The sequence below is a fragment of the Myiozetetes cayanensis genome, unplaced genomic scaffold (assembly GCF_022539395.1).
Source record: "Myiozetetes cayanensis isolate MyiCay16 unplaced genomic scaffold, myiCay2020 scf1, whole genome shotgun sequence".
NCBI classification, from domain to species: domain Eukaryota; kingdom Metazoa; phylum Chordata; class Aves; order Passeriformes; family Tyrannidae; genus Myiozetetes; species Myiozetetes cayanensis.
Genome location: NW_026086604.1, coordinates 88,325,409 through 88,341,009, shown reverse-complemented (window position 1 = coordinate 88,341,009; position 15,601 = coordinate 88,325,409). Strand labels below are relative to the sequence as shown.

The 15,601-nt window shown below is 40.9% G+C and overlaps 1 protein-coding gene across 23 annotated transcripts in view; it reads right to left on the bottom strand.

Moving 5' to 3' along the window:
• Positions 1-15,601, bottom strand: part of ATXN1 (ataxin 1) — a 222,030-nt gene that overhangs the window by 156,893 nt on the left and 49,536 nt on the right. For 22 of the 23 annotated variants that reach the window (XM_050308033.1, XM_050309087.1, XM_050309622.1 and 19 more), the window contains one exon: positions 3,929-4,050. The gene's annotated coding sequence lies outside the window, so the exon portion shown is untranslated. Of the gene's footprint in view, positions 1-3,928; positions 4,051-10,353; positions 10,393-15,601 lie in introns of those variants that run through there. The other variant, XM_050308931.1, reaches the window with a different exon arrangement.

Sequence of the window (15,601 nt, the reverse complement as noted above, 5' to 3'; positions counted from 1 at the left end):
ATATATGCAGTAGATTGAAACACTGCATTTTTGTATCCTCATAGCCAATTCATTGGCTTAAGGATTCAAAGTCCCACAGGGAATATTGTGAATACACATAAAGTCTCTGGGTGCTGGATTTGACTCTCTGACGTATGTAACAGGTGTGTAAAGGAACATATAACCAGATGCCTCTCTAGTAAATGCACAGCTACAGACTGAAAAGCCCTAAAAATGTCATGTCCAAGGGCAAGGGAGAAGGGGACGAATAAGAACAGACTCACTTATATAGCAAGGAAAGAAAAATTTAAGCTTTATGGATTTCTTGTCTACAATGATGTAATTTTTCATGTGTGTAATTCAGCTGTGGTATCACAAGAGAGGACTTTTTAGGAGGTGGGAGTCCAGCCACTGTGGCCTGGTTTGTACCATGTCAGGCTGATCAACTGTTTCTGGATGTCTTTGAAATTTCAGTGTCCTACCTCCAAAGCCTCCACTGTGACTTCAAGGACATTCATCCAGAAGAGAAGTCTAACTTCTTTAGAAGAAAAAAATCCTCTGGAAAAAAAGCATATGGCTGTATAATGGTAAACACCACAGAGGCCTTTCTCCATTCCCTGAGTTGGTGAGTCCTGGCCACAGTGGCCTGGAGAAAACAGCTGGTGTGCTTTCACAATAAGGTTGTAAGGCAGAGAAGAACATTGGGTAAGAAAGTCAAAAACTTGTTTAAAAGCCCCAGCTTAAAATTTCTGGCTACTCCCATCTCATGGAGTAAGTTAAAACAACTCTCTACTACTAAGTATGTGAACTACTGACTTCAGATCTGGATCCTGCCTTTTGCAAAGCTGCTGGTGGGCTTGGATCCAAGGCTTTGGTTCAAGCTTTCAGGTACTCCATACTAAAATGACTTATACCATACATCCTTTATAATAAATAGCCTCACAGCGAGGAAGCACAGTATTGGCATGGTTCACCTTTACATCACTCTTTCAAAAGTTTAAGGACAGTGCTGAAAACATTACAGCTTTTGAATATTTTGCCTTATGTGGTTTACAGCAAGCACAGTCAATGGTTCCATAAGTTTCACCCATTTCCATGTGACATCCTAGGTGGTGTGAGTTCCCAGGTAATACCCACCAGAGCCCAACAGAACAGGCATGGGAGCAGTGACACAGGCACGGCCACACCTCATTCCAGTGCTGCCCTGCACTGTGCCACTGCGCTCTCCTGGCTCCCTTGCAGTGAAGGTCTCTATTCTCTGTCCCTACCACCTCCTCTTTACAAAGGCTCACAAACACATACTGAAACAAATGAATAATTCCATTATGTGCCTGGCAGCCAGTACACTTTCCTTCTGATTCATAACAGCAGTGCCCCATTGAAAAGATCCATATACAGGGGGTGAAAAAAAAATAAAAAATCTAAAAGTCTCCAGCAAGCACACATATTATCAAAGCCTCATTTCCACTTAACACAAGTTGCTTGTGGATCTAATGCAGCTGATTTGAGAGGACAATACAAACAAACAAACAAACAAACAAACAAGTCTTCTTCCATTAGCTGGGGCAGGGGGTGGGGAAATCAAACCAGTGCCATCTTTTTGAAGAGTTTCACAAAACTAATGGTTTAGAAGAGTTAAGGAACATGGACAGGGGACAATTTGTGACTGATCACTGCCATCTGAACACGGCATGCTGACAACTGAACCAAGAGCAAAGAAAGGCAAAACAAAACAGGCATGTGTTTAATCTGGGCAGGCTCGGTCCCCTGTGTTCACTCCCAGTGAAAAATACAAAGCAGGAGAGAGTCGGTCTATCAGCCTGCTCAGCTCAGCACCCACGTAACTCTCTGGTACACACCACAGGACCTTCTCCAGACACACAAATGGGGGTATTATTTCTGCACATGCTGACAAAAATAATCAAGAAAGGACAAAAGAAGCAGTACAGTTTAAGATATCCTAAAATACATCTTCTGGCACCAAAGAACTTCCCTCCAATACTCAGACAATGAGCTCCTGCACTCTCCAATACAAAGAAAGCTAAAAACGACTTCAGTGGTTTTCTGAGTGCAACATAGGGCTGATTAAATGCTTATAAAGGCCACACAGATGCTAGGAAGATAGATACCTTCTCCTGAACTTGAATGTACGCTTCCTCAGACAGCAACAAGAAGGCAGTTGTGATAGGAAAATCATGCATGTTATTCTGGTCTGATGTCAATGAAAGAAAAACAGCAATAAAAGCATTTTAATTTATGCTCTGCTGAGCCAAGAAGGCTTTTGGAGAGCAGGATGGAGAGAAAGATGGGCTGAGAGCAATCACATGAATGTCACTGCAGTGCACTTCCCTCTCACTGATTTCACCAGGACTGTCACTCTACACCTCCAAGAGAGCAAGGCATTTCCTCACCTGAGCCTTCAAACAGATTTGCATTAATACCTCATTTCACCACTACAAAAATCGCCTCAGATTCCTAATGAAAGACTGCTGTGTTACTGTTTGGGCTCACAGTCCATAGTGCAAGACCTGCACGTAAAAAGGAGTTGGCTAGACCAATCTGCAAAAGTTTTGAACTTTTTGGATAAATCAGTACAAATACCTACAGGACTATTACAGTTTTCCAAGCAATGGCACTTGTCTACTGATCAGAAAGGAAATGTTTAGCTCCCTGCAATGCATCTTTTGATTTCAAAAGAACCTTAATAGCTCAATTCCTACAAAGTAAATACAGAGCAATCACCAGGGGTCGGCTATGCTCTCCTCTTTTCTGAAATCTGGTAAACAATATATGTCTGCAAATGCAACTTGCCAAAGGGTTTTGATATTCTGCACATCTGTGGGAATGTATACCCTGTTTCTTCCATGTTATGTGTGTCTTTTTGATTCTGCAGGTTTCTTACAGCAATTTCGTCCCTTTCAGCATACTTGTGGGGCAGAACAGAGTAAATAACTTGAAATTTTTACTTAAGAAAGAGGCTGGTGCTTTTTAGTGTTCATTTCTGCAACATTTTCAGTGGTTAAAAGTTTTATAACTGTAGCATTTTCTCTTTACTAGACTCAGATATGATTCTATTCCAATGAGAAATGAATTTTAAAAAAAACCAAAACAAACAAAAAAAAACCAAACAAAACAAAAACAAAACAAAAAAACCCCACGATGACCAGAGGGAAAAGGTGAGCTTTTCCCTGCATGTCATCATTGTCCTTATCAAAAAAATTATTAATTCTGGACAACACAATTCAGCCTCAGTCAGGGAGCTCTTAGTTCGGCTGCTATTCAAATACCCAAGTGCAATTTGCAACTCTAGTTATGAAAGGGGACATTATTTTCTTTATACATTTAACTCTATTTTTTCAAAGGCACACTGATGAAGCAATTAAGGCAGACACATTATTAAAGCTGGTGTAGAATTCATGGGCTCTGCTAAGAAGTTTGGTATTTCCATGAGGTGTTTAAACATAAAAACGAGGAATATGTATTCAATACAAAAATATCACTTAAAAATGCTGTAAAATCAGATTACTCACGACATTATGAGAAACAGTAAGAGAATTGTATATGCATTTTTCTGGCTGTGCATTGCATGTTCTTCAATAGCTTCTTCTGCCATGTTCCCATATGATATAGATTCCAAACTAGGAAATATTTAGGCATACGCCTAACTTTCAGGGAGAATAGCCTCATTGATTTAAACAGAGTTTAACCCTTATAAATGTCAGAGTGATTGCCTGTTTTGTGAGACTGGACCTCATGGGGCCCATTTTCAAAAAGATAAATGCATTACATATTTTTACTGCTGTTTCTGGGTTTGCCCTTACAGTTCTCTCCCTCTCTTTCCTGCCTGTTTTTATTGCCTTAGACAGAAATATCATGACACTCTGAGGCAAATAATGATTAATTTCATTACAAACTAACTAACTTATAACAAGACCCTCCGAGCACTTACCTCAAATCATGAGTGTTTCAAGATGCAATTGTAAATCTCCTTTCTTCCCTCCTCTCACAGGAGATGTTGCAGACTTTTTTTTCTGTATTTCGCATTAAAACTCTTCCCTCTTGCTCCAGGATCTTAAATAAAAACAAAACAAAAAAACCACTCAGAATGAAAATGTCATTTCAAGTGACTGGTGGGTGGCTCAGGGGAAATCCCTGACCTTTTTTCAATGTATATTTCATTATCTAAAGCAAGTGTGGTAACTTCCCGCAGCAGCAGCTCTTCTGTGGGCTGAACTTTAAAATAAAACTCAAACAAAAAAACACCAAACACAACCCCCCCACACTCTTTCAGACCACTCAAAACCATGCCGTTTTTAAAATCTGCAAGACAGTACACCATAAAATACTCATTCAAAGCACAATCGAGTAAATACCAGACTCCACAAATTTATGACAGAGAAAAAGGAAGAAAGCCCAGAATATAAACCAGAAGAAAAATCATTATGTAAAGTATCCAACTGCAACACAGTTTTATTATTAGTACCAGTTATTATCACTAATAATCCATATATGGCCAACTCCCTAAACCTTCACTGAGTTACTGTAGTATTTCTGTAGTAGCAGCATGGGGGAAGTAGTAGCCCTGCTGGAGAAGTAATGCAGGATTAGCACTACAAACCCCAGCCCAGCTGACGAGAGAGGAAGGAAGGGAGGAGGAGCAACAAAGCAAATGAGTAAGAGTAACTGGCAGGTCTCTAATACAATCAATTTTGACATTCTCCACCATCACCAAAAAAGGTCTGAAGGGTTTTGAATTTTTGGTGAGTGCTGCTATCAGAACATTGTCTCACCACCCTCCTCCGTTTCACTCCCCTCCCTCTCCCATACCTGCAGAGCAAGGCTTGGCTGGGAGCCGGCTGGGTACGTAAGACTCCAAAGCAGGCTCTGTCAGCAGGAAAATCCCCTGGCTACAAGGAGCAAACGCTGCCAGCCGGTGCAGAGTTCACTCTCCTTCTGAGAGTGCAGTCTTGCATTTGCATGGTCTCTCTGGATTACAGGCATCCCAGTTATTTCTCTACAAACAATTTTTAGGACCAACAACCACATTCATCTTTGCTCTGTAAAAAGCTTAAAAGGCAAACTGTTCCCAGGGTTGCACCTGTAGCAATCACCACTGAAACCAATAACACAACAACGAGGAGGATTGGACCTTGCATGCATGTCAGCCAGACCACTCTGACTTTCTTCCTCAGCTAGGACAGACAGGCAGTCTGAATAACTTTTTCCCTTGCTTTTAATTAACATTATTCACATGCTTTCTGTGTCTGCATATACTTCAGAAAACACAACTTTTCCAAAAGTGGTCAAATTCAAACAGTACAGCTTTATACATCAGTTTATTCCCCTACATACCCTGGAGGAAAACTACCCAAAACACCAAGCAGACCAACACACAAACAAGGGGGAAAGTGGGCTTCCCTTGACAGAGGCTGCACCTCTGTCACCACTCCCCAAAAACTACTCATGGTACAAAAAGACAAAATACTCTGTTTAAATTACCCTGCTCCCCTACTCTACTGTGCTTATTTCTCACTTACGTGGTGTTGTCTCTTTCTTCAAGGAGCCTGCTCTCACTCAACACAAGTAAAGGTTGCAACAGCCAAGCCTAAGGACTTGTAGGAAGCAGACAAAGCCCTCTAAAGCTGTGACACAAATCCAGAGAAGGCTGGAAGTTCAAAGTGAAATTAGGACAGTCCGTCCATGACTTATGCCACCTAGAAACCATTCTTAATTTAAGAAAAAGTGTTAAAGGGATTATCTTACAGAGTCACCCTGCCAAATCAACCAGGTTCTGCCTCTCAATTTTTTCCCAGATTCAAATACAAGATGCTTGGGGATTTTAAGATCAAAATCAGCATAAAATCCTCCTGTTTTCACTTACATACTTACATTTTTAATGCTCTCTGTTTAAAGACTTAAAAAAGTTGTTTGATAGACAGATTCCCAGCTATCCTCCAGGTTTTTCTGCATGACCTACGGGCCCATGCTATGTGAGACTTCCTGAAGGGCTGAAATAGCTCTGAATGACACTTGAGCTCCTACAGCGCAACAAAAGTATGAGAGTTTGGCTCCTAATGCACATTGTCACTTAACCCCAATTTTTCCCTGCCTCAGTTTCCCCTTCCTTTACAACAAAGACAACAGTACTTTCCCCATCTCAGAGGGCTGATGCAAGGAACACAACATCCATGCTGATTTAGTGGATAATATGGTAACATGGGCAAAGTTATAGATGTCTTAACTTGCAGCATCAGGATGAAACTTCACATACACAGAAAAAGACCTTGCAAACCAAAATGAGGAGTGAGTCATCAGCCTTCCCTCTGAAACCGTTTTGCTGGATAGTCATTTCAGTATACAACTCTCTTCTCCAGGGTGCTCCCAGCAAGCGTGGGGGACACTGAATGGATTCACTGTAGTCACACAACAGCTTTACAGCTGCTGAAAAAAGGCCTATTGTAGGCCTGCATTTTACTATCTTGAGTAGCATACATAAAGTTGCTGTACAGCTTCCATTACCCATCTGATCCTTTCAGAAACAGGAGAAACAAATCAGGGCTTGTCAAAAGAAAATAGATTTAACTGTGATGGAGGAAATAGTCTGGTTTTCAAAAAAAGGTAACAATTTATATAGTAGATGATAAAACACTAAAAATTCAGTGTAACAAAAATACTTTAACTCATTCTGCCCTCCCTTCTTTTGCTACGTGAGCCATCTTCAAATTCTACCATCAGAAAGAAGCAGCAGACCTGCCATACACGTGTGTGCTCTTCCTGCAGTCAGTGTCTGCTCATGGCTTGCACCTCTACACATTGATGATACTAGCCCAGTAACCGAAATGGTATCAAAACCCACAGTGAACTCTTAATACATAACTACAGGGTCACAAATACAAAAACTCACTCGACAGTCAGATAATGCTGGACTTTGCAACACACGTGAGTAGACCTGACAGTCCTTTTCTCAATATCTTTATTTTTCTCTGTAGTGCCTGCCGAGTTAGGGAGAAAGGACAGTTCTGAATTAGGCACATTCCTCCCAGCATTCGAATACTCCACTCTCCCCCTTCTGGAGAAATGAATGCAGCTTCAAACAAATTAAAGGCGTATTATATGTCAGCTCTTTCATTTTTCCTGGTGCACTAAATAAGGCAGTGCTCGGCTTCTCTAGCCCCCAGCTGAGGCAAATGAAGGCTCGTTCTGAGGTAGAACTCCTCCTTCCTCCTCCCATACACACACCATTGACCCTGCCAGCTGCAAAGAAGCCGAATTCAACCAGGGCCATTCGGCAGCCTATCACACCTGCAGCATGTTGTACTGCTAACCCCCAAGAATTAAATGATGGTCAATCAGCACTCATTTCCCCAAAATGCAGTACTTCCCTCAAAAGCAATGAGATTGGACAAAAATGAGAAGGTCTTTTTCTCTACTTTCTGGCTTCAGAGTCACGTGAACACAGCAGGTGCTGTGCTGCTCTGCACTCAGAAGGCAGAAGTATTTTGCTTTTCAGTGAAAGCTGAGACAAGCACTACCCCTTGCTTTGGCTGCTTGGAACCTTAAGAAAACACCAAATATCAAGAGAGTAGCAGCCTGATAAAATGCCAGCAGTGGGACCCCTCTTTTTCCCCAGCCTTCCTTCATTTCACAGTGGTGCCTCTCTCAAAAGGCCAATGGATCTGAACAGATTGAGATGATTTTCCATTCTAGGTAACTTGCACGTTTGCTATGTTAGCATGACTTGACTCTGATCAAAACCCATGAAAAACCACAGCAGTGGAAACAAAGACTCAAGTAAAGAGAAAAATGAAACCCCAGGACAAGCTACAGTGAAAGACTCAGCTCTTATTTTTTGATTTGGGCAGGCTTGCCTACCTCAAAGCCTGGGCAGCAGACAGGACTGACAGCCTTCCTTGCCGTTCTCAGGGCAAATAGTTTTGGGATGGGCCTGGGCATAACCACTGTGGTACTTATTGCATGTGACAAGACAGAGCCAAGGGCAGTTAAGAACAAAGTGGATTCCTAAAATACGATGCCATTTTGGGATTAACTATGAGGGCAGAGATACGGCAGCACTAGGCTCTCTTTTCCCCACACCTCTTTTCCCCACATCTCACGGGAATGGGCCTACTGCTCTCCCTTGCTTCTGCTGAAGATCTGGCAGGCTCAGGCACATGTTCCTACATGGTATTTACTCTTTTTCTTGCCTTCTGCTCATAAGCACAAACACAATAAACTCCCCTCTTTTCTTAACAGCCCAGAGTGACTTTATTGCATGATTTTTGGAGCAGGGACTAGCAGCCCACGGTCATTGCCACCATGCCCTAATGCCATCTGTTGATTATTACAAGGTGACACAGAGACACGCTCTCCCACTTACTCAGAGGGGTGTCATGTCTTTCCAACAGGCACTGACCTCAGGCTCTGCCTGGCACCCTCTTAAGTGCCTCCTTATCCCAGCACCTTAGGACAGCATGAAGGTCTGACAGAGATGGACTGCACCACAAGTCAATGGCTTCATCCCATGGCCAGTGGCCCTGCCTGCACCAAGGCTTCAGCCAAAGAGCACATGTAGTTTAGAAAGAGGTATTAATAAGATAAAGTATGGTATGATTTTCAATGTCCATAGACACTCTGAGTTCTTCAAATGAAGAAAAATTTTCTAGAAAAGCAATGAAATTACATGTTGTTTGGGACAGAGGAGTCTGGTACTTTTTTCTTATTGCCTTCTGCTTTACTTACTCATCTCACCTTCTAGCTGTATGAGGTTGGGTTTTGAGATCTAGTTGTTTGCTGCTATATCGAAAGATCTGAACAATCAATATTACTTATACATTTATGTATCTCCAATACACAGAGTACAGGGCACCTTAAAAGAAACCTGTGGTGACCTTTGTTGTAGGAAACTTTGGAGGCCTGACTATAAGCTGTTTTTAGAACAGAAATTTGACTAAGCCACAACCAGCTCAGCACCACAGTAGTTTGGTCTTACTTTTCGAGAGTAGCAGGACTATGCCAGCAGCTTGGCAACTAAAATCTTCCAGGCAGAGGAAGAAATGTTGTCCTCTGCCTGGATTCAGTGAGTTGTTTGGCTACAAATAATGGTTTGTTTTTGTAGTCAAACCTACTCTTTTAATCAAAAGAGACAGTACACTGAGAAAGACAGTTTTCAGTAAGTCTACTTGTCCAAACATCATACAACTACTTCTGTCATCTCTACTTCTTCCTTTTCTTCAGCACAAACTGTAATAAGAGTATTTTAGCAAATACCAGGTTTGGTCGTAGGCTCTCTGGGCTGCCAACTTTCAGATCCAGAAAGCAGGACTGTCACATCTGCCAGACTGGCTCTCACAGCTACTCCTTCAAATAGCATCATATATTTTCCCAAGTCATGCTTGCAATAATATGACATTACATTTCACCTTCTCTACCTCAGGACACACATCAAAAAGAGACTATACACCTCTAAATAAAAGATGCCCAGCCACTGGCTTATGATGACCGACAGCCTCAGTTCAGAGCAGTATCTAAGCACCCTCTTTAAGAGTGTCAGCACCATCCCCACGTGAGCACATGCTCACATCAGTAGGTCAAGTACAAACCGCTAGACACGGGTCATTACTGGTTAAGCATCCAATATGCACTCGGCATTGTATAAGCTCCTTAGAGAAGATATGATCCTTCTTTCAGTAGAAGATCTCACATTTCTAACTTCCCAAAACAGCCTTCCTTCTCAGAGGCCTACTCACGTCAACCTTCCCCTTTCAGTAATAATTACAAAGAAAAGGGAAGAAAGAACATTAAGACGGAAAAGCGATTAAATGAGTTTCATTAACTGTTATAACTATAACAATCAGATAACTGAAATACATCTTTCTTTCCATGCTTTCATCCCACTACGTTCCTATAGGGCACAGATAGATACTTTGCTTCTGTTAGATCAGACATGCAGTCTCCAGATAATCTGTCCGGCCTGGGCTTTCGGCTGCATTGTGAGGTAGTCCTGGAGTTCATGAACAGAATCCTTCTTGGGAGGAACTAAACTAGAATCATCACGTTCCCCAGAGCAGGCAGTCAGCAGCACCAGACTGCTCAGAAGTAAAAGCAACCCTGAAACATGCCTGGTGCGAACCTCAGGATCCCAGCAGTTCTTACAGATAATCTCTCCAGCCAGTCCACACTACTTGCTTGTGCAGGCATAATCATAAAACCCAAATATTCTGCTGTCATTCATCTTTATGCCACCAAATAAGAAGATGATATTATTATTATTTTCTATTATAATAATGCAATAGCGTAATACTGACAGCACCAAGAGTATCTTGAAGTGAACAATGTAAAGAACAGATCAAAGTAGTTTCAGCTACAATAACTAACCTAATTTCTGTAGTTTTACAATGAGTTCTTCCATTCTTTAAAATATTTTCTCTTCATCCTGCACCAAAACAGTAAAGAACAATAACAGAACAGAAAAAGTAAAACAAATCTTGCAACAAAATAGTAAAGAATTATTATAGAAGTTAAAAAGTAAAACAACATAGATAACAAGACCAAAAAAAAAAAAAAAAAAACTACTACCTTTCCACTACTAAACCCTATAAAAATAATAAACTTTAGGCACTAGTTGCAAAAATAGCTAACAGAAAATTTTAGGCAGCAGTGCTTTTTTTAAAGTGACTATATTGTCATCTGAGCTTATGTCAAATGTCCTCTGGTATTTTTTCCTCACAGTCAATCTTATGTTCTCTTTCAAAATGTCATTAAATAGATCCTCAAAATCTTGAAATTTATCATAACTAATTCAATTAATAAGGCAGTCATCACACCTTTTTTCAGTGCATGAAAGGCTAAGAATCCTCTGACATGACAACTAGCTTTCTCAGTTACTTTTTGCCCCCCATTAAAAAGTCTGTGGAGATTTGCAGGCCACATGGAGGTCTGCAGGCCACTGGCTAAAAGCCACTTGACTACACAATCCACCACATTTGTTGAAAACATTATCAGGAAAGAGAAAAGGATTTTTTCCTCATAAGCTGTTAGTTCCTAGCAGTAACAAGAGCATATCTTGGGGTTTCACTGGAAGATACTAAAAAATACCTTGTGATGGAAACCTCCTCACACTCCTGGTGCAGGAAACCAACTAAACCTCACTGATTCACCTGCTCAACTTTTCCTAAACAGTTCTGCACCTGGCAGCAAATTTGTGATCAAGAGCAACACTGTGCTGAGGACCTGGTTGAAGCCAAGTGAAATAGTACTCAAATACTTCCTGAAAGCTTCTCTCTTCCTTCACATGCTTTTCACACAGGAGACAGCTCTGAGCTCACTGTGAGCAGGAAGTCCAGGCATGGAGGAAGTATGTGTAAAATCCACAGTCTCACTTCACCACCACTGTCCATTTTCATGACTGAAAGAGACAGTGTTAGCTGGGGAAGCTGGGCCCTGTCACAACTGCTACCATACTGTTCGTTCTCTCCCTTCAAAGCATTGTGTATCCGTATTAGTTTCCTTCAAAGATAAATGTTTCTATGTATTAAACCAGCCAGAGACACAGTTTCTAATATGGTTAATTTTTAACACAGAGCAGAGCAGCTTTGTGCCTTACTCCTCACGCTGCTTTTTCGAGAGCAGTCTGAGAAATTTTTTGGACCTTTAATAACTGATCTGTGTGTTTAAACCATATTCAGTAGTGACTCTATGAACAGGACAGAAAAGGCGAGGGGTTGGGCTTTAACCTTCCAGCTCAGCTGCGCAGGCCAGTGCTGTGCAACATCGCCCATGTAGCCCTGGCCACAGCAATCTGTCTCTGCCTCAGGCTCCATTTGTCTCCCACAGAACATGGGAAACAAGAGTGAAGGTGCTGTTTATTTTGAGAAGAGGAAAGCTGGAAACTTAAAATACGACATTTACTAAATAGAGTGTGGGAATAGTAAAAGGATTTAGGATATTCCCCCTCCTTAGAAGATCAAGCAGTCCCATAAGCAGTGGAATCCATGAAGGCTGGTTTCTTATGGCTTTGCCTCTCATGGGCACATGACCCCATGCACAGTAAGACACATGTTCTGAGCAAAGCTAGCCCTGTGCTGGGAGCACTAGCAACAGCTTGCACCCCACTGAACTCTCATACTTGTGATAACACAGGTGAGCCTTTCCTTCAGAAAGGTCACCAATTTCTGCCCCTGTCCTATACCCAACTGCTTGTTTCACCAAACTGCTAGAGCTCAAGGACTCTGTGATCTCAACCTGTCTTTTAAATTTAGCTGGAGCTGCCCAGTGGATTCCAGCCTTGCTGCAGAGACTCAGAGAGACAGCAAGACAGTGTTCTCCAGAAAGAAAACAAACTAAAATATCCATCTTGGCCCATGAAAAATGATGATGAATTGGTAAGAAAGGTAAACAAATGGATATGATGTTAAAACTTAGAACTGCAGTGCCAGTTCTGCAAGATTCATCAGGGACAAAGCCAGGCATAGCCTTGCTCAAGGAGGTTTATTTTACTTATGCTGGTTTGAAACACAGCTTTCCTTTTACTTACTGTGAATTGCATTCTATTCATGAATAATATTAAATCTATCTTCTGGGGAATTAAATTGCAATTTTTCCTCTGTTCCATTTCTTTAACACATACAGTTTACTACTGTAACTTATTTGTGATTTACTAAATTGCAATTACAGAAAATAGGACAACATTTTGTTCCTATGCAAGACAGGAAAAGTGCATCTGTAGATTTTGGTACAGCTAACAGATTCAAATCTGCTTGAGATGACAGAGGACAAGTAGGTGTCTGGGGTTTTGGGGGAGAGGTGAGATAGACAAAGGGTTTTTCCCCTGGAGGATCAAAACAAAGTATTTTTCCTTAATATGATTCATAATATAAGACTGATAACAACATCTTCAGGAAGAAAGATAAGTTTATGGAACGCTCACAGTGTTGCATATGGCTACATATGCCTTATTAATTTTGGTGAACAGACTTTGTAAGCAGAAAAAAATTACTTACAGTCGAATTTAGTTCAGATCTTGTACCTCTTTACATACATACACATGTACTAATAAGGGCTGCAGTGCAGTCTAACATCTCCAGCATTTATTCAGACCTAGGACAAAACTGCTTTCAACCCGCAAATATTCGTTATGACAAAGCTAGCACTTATCAGTTTTGTTTTCAGGTACCAACCTGTGTCAATTTTAACATTATACTGTCTCTGCCAACATTCCTTGATCTTATACCTAGGGCTTCTCTTTAACAGCTAGTAACTACCACCACTACATAACTTTCCTATCACCCCTGTCCTGGAGAAAATGAAAGTAACCCTTCAGCCAGTCCCTGCAGGATGACTAATATTTGCAAGGAGACCAACTGCTCAATTTTCTTTCAAATTAGCAAAATGGACAACATCCCGCATTCAGTAACTGGTAGTATTACTAAAAAAACTCCAATAATCATTACATAATTGCTTTAAAAATCTACAAACTCTTGTACTAGTCCCCTGACTCATATTTTATGTTAAAATACACACGCCTCAACATATAGGTATATATTTAAATGTAATCCACTCTACATTAATCAAAACATTTAAGGCTTATAGAAAAAAATCATGAAATTTGGAAAGTCAACAAGGGCCATTATGTTCCTTTAGGGTTATGCTAATCATATGACATATGGCAATTTCAGCTTAGAATCCCCTCCACAGTAGCAATCATCCTTCCATTTCATGCAAGTGAGTAGCATCAAGCTCAGAAATTTGCTGTGTGGTGTATTCAAAAAGACATCCAAACTCCTCAGAAATATTTCATCTACCTGTGAATGCACTACTTTCTCATTATTATTAAAAATAAACTATTCTTCATTGCAAAAGAGTGAGCTGTTTCCCCTGCTCTCCCAAGTTCCAGTGAGTAGGATTTTCTACAAGCACTGACAGATTTGTACTATAGAAAAATGTTTCATTAAAAAAAAAAATCCTTCACTCTCATTTAAGTATTTTTTTCAGGAGTGCTTTCCACATATGTTAAAAAACTTCCTTAAATTAACAGTTGCTATTTAAAATCCTTGTCTTTGAAAAATAACAGTAGCTGATCAGCACACAAAAACATGACATTTTCATTTGCTGCATCTTTTTGGAGCATTTAAGATTATGGGTACACATGAACAAACAGACATGGATTCCATCCACTTCATATCCCACCAACACCATGAGCCACCCGCTGGAAGCAGGAAAAGACCTGTGATTTGGGGGTCATCCTGCGTCATACAGTTTTGAAGCAAACTCACCAGAATGAGCCAAGGAGACTCGTTCAGGTCCCAAAACATATATGTGCATAACTTTAGGGGCTCCAGAAACGAGCAGGACTACTCAGATTTGCAAGTTAAACACCCACCTAGCCAGAATTGTAATCCAAGTCAGTCAGTGGTACCACTGCTAACAGTCTGGAGGAGCTGAACTTGTTCCCTCTGCTCCCCCAGCTTTCACTTTCTTTTTATTTCCAGAAGCAAGATAAAGGGCATTTATAATAATCACCCGTTAGTCACAGGAGTCTGAAAGGTAAACTGACAAATCCACTCATTTTTACTGTTTCCAGTATTTACAGTATTATTTCTCCAGGACTGTGAAGCAGCTGCCAGTGATTACTAGAATCTGGCACGTAGAAGTTCATGTATATGAAAAAACATGATCAAACAATATGCACCTCATTAAAGGATGGTTGTAATTCTGTTCCCTGCCCTAATACTTTGTTTTTATCTCCTGGAAATATTTACCACATACCTGATTAGACTGAGCTGCTTATGTACTTTGAAAATACAAATTATGCCATCAGTCATTTGTTGTATGACAGTAAACTTGCAATTATACAACTCCTCAAGCTCATGCAGAGCACCGAGGCAGGCACAACCCAGCCCCAAGTGTCAGTACAGCACAAGGAGACTACTCGGTCTTTATTGATCTTAGAATGAAAGTTGGACAATAAAACAGCCCACGCTCTGAGGAACAAAGCTTGGACGAGCTCTGACCCTGAGCCAGAGTAAGCAGAGCCATGTCCTTCCAGTCTGTCTCTGCAGGTAAAGAGAGGGAAGCGCTTGAAGAGGAAGGATTGGCTGGCACACTTTCCTAGATGTATAACAATGCTATCTTAAGACTCATTTCTCAGAGTTGGACATCTATGCCAAGGATTTAATGGACCTCAATCCTATGTCAAAACCTACTGACATTCTTTCTTCTCCCTCTCCTGCAGTTTTCTTCTGAGTTTTTATGGTCTTCCATGTGAGGATTCACATGGAGGACCAAACCATGTGATGGCTCAACAGAATATGCTCTATAGTGACCTGGATTGACAGGTAGCTTAAGGACTTTGAGAAACCTACCCTTTGACTTTTATCTTCATTCTCCTTTCTACGTCTCCTAGCACACTAAGAATAAAGCCCCTCCCTACACAAAACTGGTAATAATATTTATAGTGAGCCAGCAAGCTGAAAAGTGAGAAATTACAGTGTATGTACAAAATTCATGCCGCTGTATTTATTTCCACTCTTGTGTATCTATCATAGCACAATTAAACTACCCCAATGCTAAACAGCTGGTTTCCTCTCTGTGGATGTGATACACTATCTTGATTCACATGATACTG